At 42.7% G+C, this 8,391-nt stretch overlaps 1 protein-coding gene across 1 annotated transcript in view; it reads left to right on the top strand.

Annotated features, from left to right (window-relative positions):
- Nucleotides 1-8,391, top strand: part of SCAMP1 (secretory carrier membrane protein 1) — a gene marked incomplete at its 3' end in the record, with an annotated part of 23,049 nt that overhangs the window by 2,170 nt on the left and 12,488 nt on the right. The window lies entirely within an intron of this gene.

The following is an 8,391-nucleotide window of genomic DNA, read 5'->3' as shown; positions in this document are numbered from 1 at the left end:
CCTTCCAGTGCTGTATGCAAGTGAAGGTCATACTATGTGTGTACAGAGAAACGTATGCAACAGGAGTAAGGGAAGAGACAGTGGAAGTGAGTGCTTTAGATAGAGTGGGTGAACAGAGGTAGGGCAGGGGCTGTGAATTTTAGGCTTAGAGGAATACAGTGTCTGTCAGAATAGGGATAGAATTCAGATTTGTGTGTTGTGTGCTGTTCAGAGCAAAAGCAGTCTCATAGTTTCTGGGGATGTGTTGATTTCCAGGTTTCTAGTGGTAGTGGTTAGATGGTATCTTGCAATACACTATACAGAAAAGATGTGGACAGGCTGGAGAGGGTCCAGAGAAAGGCCACAAGGATAGATCAAATGACTGGGAAGTTGCCATGTGAGGAATGGCTGAGAGAACTGGGTTTGTTCAGCATTGAGAAAGGAAGGCTTAGGAGACATGTTCCAGTACTTAAAGGTTAGCTCCAGAGAAGATGCAGACTCCCTTTTTACAAGGAGTCACATGGAAAAGATGAGGGGTGGTGGGTACAGGTTACTGCAGGGGAGATTCCAATCGGACTCCAGAGGAAAATTTTTCACTATGAGATCAATCAACCCTTGGACTAATCTCCCCAGGGAGTTGTGGATTCTTCAACACTGGGCACATTTAAGATCCAGCTGGACAGGGTTCTGGGTCAGCTTGTCTAGACTGTGCTTTTGCCAAGACAGGCTGGACCATGAGGTTTCCTTCCAGCCTGGTCTTCGCTGGGTCTTTCCCCCTTCCCTCCAAATGGAATTTAATGAAGCATGCTGGACTGCAGAAGTGTTTCTCTGTTGCAGATCCACACGGGATTCTGTGAAAAAGCGACTTCAGGCTCATACTAACATTTGTTATCTTGTCTCAGCTATGCTCTCTTTGCGAAGGAAATGCTTCCTACTAATTCTTGGTTATCAGGATAGGACAGCGGGGAAGAGTTAATTATACTTTTTCTCAGTATTCCATATTGTATTTACTTATTTCTAGTATTTTGGTACCTTCAGCTTTTTTCAGTCAGTTTATATCCTTTACATTCAGTGGGAATTTTGGTAGGAGGATAATGTCTAGGAACAATGAGGAAAGTGAGTGGGCACAGGAGATTTTAAGTCTGACATGTCACCACCTTAGTATCTAACCTGAGCAGTCAGTAGTTTTTTCCTTTCTGCTGATCAGATTTCAAATGCTGTCTTATTTCTGATCATTAAACCAAACAATAGTTTCAGTGAATGGTGTAAATGTCAGATGAAATATCATCGGCTGCATCTTTGATGGTTTTGTCTCCAGCTCTAACAGTCACCATGGAGATCACATTGTGTCTTTTGTCATGTTTCTGAAATCAACAAGGAACAGATGAGATTAGACAATTAGTATTTCTGCCTCATTATTTAATGCAGCTATGATAAAGAAGGCTTTTAATCTCTTCCTGCTTGCAGGTTCTGCATGTTGAACTCCTCTGAGCACTCTGTGTGTAGGTGTGCCATATATACCTACATCTATAATGCATGTAGCAATCACTTTCAGATTGCTGCTGTCAAAAATTAGGGTCAGTCATTAGTGGAGTTGATTGGTTTCAGGTTTTTTTGTTTCAAGAGACATATTTCAATGGATTTTTTCTCCAGTAAATTCCTGGGTAGATCTTTTCCTTCCGTCTTGCATCTAAACACGGTGATGTATCAGTAGGAATCCAGATTGATCATCCACTCCTGGCTTCTTTTGGAAGTCTTCCTTCTGCCCCCAGTAAATAAACTACTTCACCCATATGAGGAAATCAATTTAAGAGAGAACTCCTTTTGACCATTCATCTCCAGTCAACTGTCTGAAACAAGTTGTTAGATGAATTCTTTTAACTCTGTTCTCTTGTCTGAGTATTGCTGAAGCCTCATGCTGTAAACTGCAAAGTTTCACCCTGAAAAGTTGAACTGAAGTGTGGCTTAGTTTTGTGAAGGAAGGCTCTGAGACTAGTGTACACTGACAGATTAAGAAGCTGCAGTTGTCTACAGGAGCCACAACCTGTCCAGATAAAAACAGCTATAGAGAAAGAATCCAATAAAGAACTAGAAGTCCCCAGACCAAAAATGACCATTGGACCACAAGGTGTGTTTAGGTCACATAAGGAGCATGTGGAGAATGGGTACATGGATATAAAGGTGTAAAAGCTCAGGAATTCCTTTGTTCCAGGTCTCGCTGTCGGCACCACCTCGAGGTGTCCCTGTTGTGGTACCACCACTCAATTACTAAGTTACTAAAATCCAGCATCAACTCTGCTGTGGGAAATGTAGGGTGAAGAGGTTTCTTTGACACATCCTCTGCTCTTTAGCAGAGATCATGATGATTTGGTTCTTCCCTCAGTGCTCCTGTGAGAGCAGGGCATGAAATCAAAAGAACCATCCCAGAAGTACCATGTGGGGTAGGAACAGAAAGGGTTATTGTAGAGTGGGGTTGGTTGAAAGCCAAGTCTAGGTGGTAAGGAACCTCTGGAGATCATATTTTTCAATCTCCTCTGTTTAAAGATGGTCACTAAGTTTATTTGTTTAGCATGTTGTCTCTGGGGAGCTTTGAGTGTATTCAAGGACGGAGATCCTGTGACCTCACTGGGAAACCTGTTCCAGTGTTTGGCAGTTCTTACAGTGATTTATTCCACCCCTCCACCCCTCCTCCTCCCAATCTCTTAATTTCTTTGCTGTATTGAAACAAGTAACATGTAGTGTAATAAAAGCAACATCATCCTGTCCCAACAACTCAACACATATACTGATGTCTAAGGGAGTAGGTTTCATTTCTTATGCGTAGTAAATTATCTGTTAATTAAGGCAGAATTCTACAACTTTATCCTGAAATGTCAGCCAGACTTTGCCCCATCCCTGGAAGCATTCAAGGTCAGGTTGGACAGGGCTCTGAGCAACTTGTTCTAGTTGATGATGTCCCTGCTCATTGCAGTGGGGTTGGACTAGATGACCTTTAACAGGTGCCTTCCAACTCAAACTATTCTATGGAGTATGAAATTAGGAAATAAAACATTTTTACATGATGGCTGTGGCATTTTTCTCAGATTTGAAACAAGGATCAAATACTGCTTTTTAATTTTCATTATGCCTAACATGGGGCCAGGTCTTCCAGGTTCCAGAAGGACGGATTGGACTTTTAAGTCATGGAGTCATAAAATGGTTTGGGTTGGAATGGATCTTAAAGATCATCTAGTTTCAACTGGCAGAGGCACCTTCCACTAGACCAGACTGCTCAAAGGCCCATCCAACCTGGCTTGGAACACTTCCAGGATGGGGCATCCACAGCTTCTCTGGGCAACCTGTGCCAGTGCTTCATCACCCTCACAGGGAGGAATTTCATCCTTATATCTAATCCAAATCTACCCTCTTCCAGTCTGAAGCCCTTTCCCCTTGTCCTGTCACTACATGCCCTTGTAAGAAGTCTCTCTCCAGCTTTCTTGGAGACTCCCTTCAGGTACCGAAAGGCTGCAGTGAGGTCCCCCTGGAGCCTTCTCCAGGTTGAACAACTCCGACACATTCAGTCTGTTCTCACAGGAGAGGTGCCCAGTCCTCTTACTAGCTTTGTGGCCTCCCCTGGACTTGCTCCAACAGTTCATGTCCTTATATTGGGAGGACTGATAGCTGGATGTAGTCCAGGTGGGATCTCACAAAAGCTGAGAGGAGGAACAGAATCCCTTCCCTGGACTTGGGCTGCTTCTGGCCACACTTCTTTTGATGTAGCCCAGTATACAATTGGCTTTCTGTGCTGCTAGTGCCCATTGTCGAGTTGTGTCAGGTTTCTAATCCACTAACACCCCCAAGTCCCTCTCCTCAGGGCTGTTCTCAGTCCATCCTTCTCCCAGTCTGTGCTTGTGCTTGGGATTGCCCTGACCCATGTGCAGGACCTTGCACTTGGCCTCGTTGAACTTCACGAGGTTTGCGCAGGCCCAGCTTTCAGGCCTGTCCAGGCCCCTCTGGATGGCCCATCCCTTCCCTGCAGTGTTTGAGGAGTGAAAGAAGAGGCTTGACTTCTGCTGCCCTGGAGCCACCTGAGCAGCCTATGTCTTCTCATCTTACTTAGGAGTCAAAAGAAGGCACAGTAGGTTTTGAGATGCTCGGGTATGAACCACGTAAGATGTTGGTGAAGGATAAAGGAGTTACCTGGCAAGTGCCAGATTCACTGTTTTCCTTCAAAGATGCCTCAGCAATATTTATTCCTAGAAATCCTCTGTCAGTAAAAATCAAAATAACATGAAAGTAGATGAACAGATGAGAATTCTTGTTCTGCTTACTTAATAGTTATGGATCTCAGTATCTCTGTGAAATGGCCATTGATTCTCAAGCTCATGCAGTTACCTAGTTTGACACCTTCAGGATTTTGATAGTTATTGACCAAGTGGATCTCTTGCACTTCCATGTTTTGTGCTGATGAAACATTTGAGGTGCCCTTAGAAAGTGTATGTTTGCTTTGGTTCTATGTAGTGAATCCACTGCTCCTATAACCAGCTGTAATCTGACAGCTTGGTAATAGCATTTCCTCAGTATGATTTACACTTACTGGTACAGTTTTTCTCTGTATTAAATACATGTCACTTGCCAACCTTTTAAAGACCTGAGCCTGAGCTGCTGCTTTCCAAAATGCCTCCAGTTTCAGACTTCATGCTTCTTGTACCATAGCACTTAGGCTGTTTTGGAAGTTCTTCAACAGAACAGCTTGAAAATACGTTTCCATTTCAGAATGTAAGGAACCTGCTAGCTAATTTCCAATAAATATTTTTACTGTAACTGATTTGCAGCTTTTCATTATGAAGTTAGATTAATTATTAATTGAACTGACATCAGAGGTGGCAATTAGAGCATTGTGCATGCTGTGTATTGGAAATGGTGAAAAACATTAACTTGTAAAGCTGTGTGCTTTGTATGGCCCTTTTAATAACTGCATAAAGAGCTGTCTGTCTTTGCTTTGTCTTCTAAGCCAGTAAATTATTATTTCTGGCTGCTATTGAGTATGTTTTAATTGCATGTATGAAACAACAATTGGTTTGAGTACCTGGTTTGTATTAAGGCTTAGTGTGCATAATAACATCTGTTCTTGCCTTTTTTGACTCATATAAGTATTTATTGAACTTCTGTTTTTTCAGTGATTGCTGTGTACAGGGAAATATGTTTACAGGACAAAAGATTGGTTTCTGACAAAAGGTTCTCACAAATAACTTTTTCTTCTCTCCCTGCCCCCCCATACTCTTTCTTTACCACCTACATCAGTCCGATAATAGATAATTTTGTATTTTTGCTGAACTTAAGTCCATGAAAATCCTCAGGTCTTCTGCACAGTACTAGAGCTTGAAGGTGTACTGATAGAACTTCAGGACTTCTTCCTTCTAGGAAGATCCCAAACTGTACAGCTGTGTGTTGCGAGGTCTTTTGTTGGGTACCTCTTTGGTAGCTGAATGATTTTTCAAGGCAGCTGGACACTTCTGTTTGTTTCATGTTAAGTAGCTGTGGCATTTCTTTGGCTTCTCAGCTTCAGTCAGGGTTATAAACGTAAGTGGTTCAGGCTGGCAGGAAGACTTAGAGCAATCTGGGTTTAAAAAGCAGGATGGTCACTTTTTAAGAGCTCAAGAGCAGACAGTTTCAAACCAGAATTCAAGGAGCTGGGGCAGAAGGCCAGCCTGGCTGAGCAGGGATCTTTTCCTAGAATTCAGGCGGAAAAACAAAGTGCATGGAAATTGGAAGCAAGGATAGTTGACACAGCAGGGCTGCGGAGATGCTCTTTGCCACTGCAGGGAGGAGATGCTGGCCAGCACTGTGGTGGACAACCAAAAGGGCTTTTAAAAATGTTAACAGCAAAAGGAGGTTGAGAGAGAACATTGATGTGTTACTTGATGAGGTCAGTCACCTCACAAACAGGGATGTAGATGGAGCAGAGATGTTCAATGCATTCTTCACCTCTTTTAACTTGTAACCAGTAACACCAGTGTAACACCAGTGATGAGCCCAGGGACCCTTGGAGTCCTGTGGCTTGGGGGCATGGTAAACTGTGGCCAGTTCTGAAGTTGTTCAAGTCTTGCTGCTCCAGCTGAATGCACGTAAGTCAGTGAGGCTTGATGGAATTCATCCCAGCATAGTGAAGGACCTGGCCAGTGTTATCATGAGTTCTCTCTCCAGTATTTTTCAATGGTCCGGGGAATCTGAACAGGTACCAGTTGACTGGAAGCTGGCAAATGTCCCAGTTTGCAAGAGGAGTAAGAAAGAAGACACTGGTAATTACAGGCCTATCAGTCTCAGTGCAGTGCCTGGTGAGATCTAGCAACATGAGACTCAGTGCAGCTGTTTTCTTGCTCTGCAGTGCTTGAAATGAAGTCTTCTCGTTCATGTTATAGAGGATGAGGCTCTGTGGTTTTGAGGGGCTGAGGCCTGAAGGAGGATCATAATCCTAGCCAAAGTGATTCTGTGTCATGTACGATCCTTGTAAATAAAAGTCATGGCAGCCTCTGCAAACCTTCATATAAGTCCAAAGAAGTCAAAATAAGTCCAAATACTGGTTACTGTACAGATATGTGAAATGTGAAAGCATCTGTTCCATTAAGGATATTGACTTTTTCAGTTGAAAGGTAATAATAAGTAGAAGGGAAGGCGATAAACACGGCAGAAACACACACCTAACAGATACGTGGTAACAGAGGCAAAATGGAAGGTAATAGAACTCTTCAGCCGCTGATTTCTGGGCTTTGTGAACCAGGACTTTTTAACTGATAAGAAGGAAAAAACAAGATAAGCATGGATACTATTAATATGGAGGGACTGTGGGACTGCAGGCTATCAAGGCATATGTAGGGGAATAATCAAAGATGTGGAGCAGCTGGAGACTGGGGAAGAGCAAGGGGGAGACTAGAGAAGATGGATTGAAAGGGGCTGGTTGCATGTGGATTGCTACCAGTCAGTACCTTGAAGCAGAAGATAAGATTCTTGACAGTTGTCAGGTTTTTGTAGCAGTTCTCACAGGGGCATTTTTCCTTATTGCAGAACACTCCAACATAAGGAATAGCAGTATTAACCATCTTTAACTACTTTTGTGGAATTATAGAGTAATTAAGGTTAAAACACCCTCAAGGTCATTATGCAACTCTTGTCTAACATTGCCAAGCCTACCACTAAACCATGTCCCTAAGTGCCACCAGGGGTGGTGACTCAAGCCACTTTCCTTGGCAGCTTGTTCCAATGCTTGAAAACCCTTTCCATGAAGAGATTTTTTTTCTCCTGTCCAATGTAAACCTCCCTCGGGCAACATGGGATCACTTCCTCTTCTGTGGCAGTTGCCTTGGAGACCAGCCCCCACTATGCTGTACCCTCCTGTCACCAGCACCTCCAGGGCCTTTCCTGCCAGGTACTTTCCAGCCTGTGGCACTTCCTGGGGTTGTTGTGTTCTACTGGGCAGGACTCAGCGCTTAGCCTTTGGTTGTCTTCTGAGTAACCTTTTTTAGGATGAAGAGTTTAAATCACAAAGCATTTCTGAGCAACAGGATCTCTCTGATACCTTGGTATTCTGTTAGGAGCTGATGTATAAGGTGGAAAGATAATCTTGAAATGCTGGAATCAAATGATGCTGAGATATGCTGCAGTATATGGAGTTTACTCAGGTATGATGTTTTCTCCTCAGTGCATTGCATTTGTGCATTTCAAAAGAAAGTTAGAAAAGAAGCAGATAGTCTGAGCCAAGTCAGAGGTTGCCAGGTTGGTGGTATCATTTGATTCCTGGAGTGTTTTAACGTGCTTTGGGATTGAAAACCTAACAGTTCTTACCATATTGTTGTTCTTGATTTCAGTCTTACTAGGAACAAGTGATTCTCTGTCTTTGAAGGTCATAGGACAGAGCAGTCTTTCATGTTGCAAGTTCTGCACAAAGAAAGAGTTGTAGTTTCCCCCCAAGCACATTTAAGAACGAAATAACATCATAGTAGTGCTATACTGATCTGCCTTGGTAAAGTTCAGTTGATAAATTCAATTTAAACTGTAGCTTTTTCATTGGTTTGATAGCTCTGGGTTAATACTGTGTGTGAGAAGGAGATGTGGAGAAAATCCGAGAAGATGGTAAGTGGGAATAAGGAAGAGAGGAATTAAAACAAGAAAAGAAAAACCTGAGCTACTAGGTTTCTTATGAGCTGTTTTCTTACAGGTAGTGACCAAGTGATTGAATTGTCAGTGCCCTTGAAACTAAATACTACAGTGCATAGTGGTGGAATAGTCAAGGATTAGATTATGGACCTCTTGAATGTGAAAATTAAATATGGACAGTTTAATGTCTTTTCCCTAAAAGTTGTGAGTATTGCAGGCAGCCTGTCAGATTTTCAGTTTATCTGCAACACTTTCTGTAAAACAACTGGATTGGTTCTT

This window comes from Acanthisitta chloris, unplaced genomic scaffold (assembly GCF_000695815.1).
Source record: "Acanthisitta chloris isolate BGI_N310 unplaced genomic scaffold, ASM69581v1 scaffold11971, whole genome shotgun sequence".
Classification (NCBI taxonomy): Eukaryota; Metazoa; Chordata; class Aves; order Passeriformes; family Acanthisittidae; genus Acanthisitta; species Acanthisitta chloris.
The sequence above is the reverse complement of the archived record's forward strand: the minus strand, read 5'-3'. Positions and strand labels throughout refer to the sequence as shown.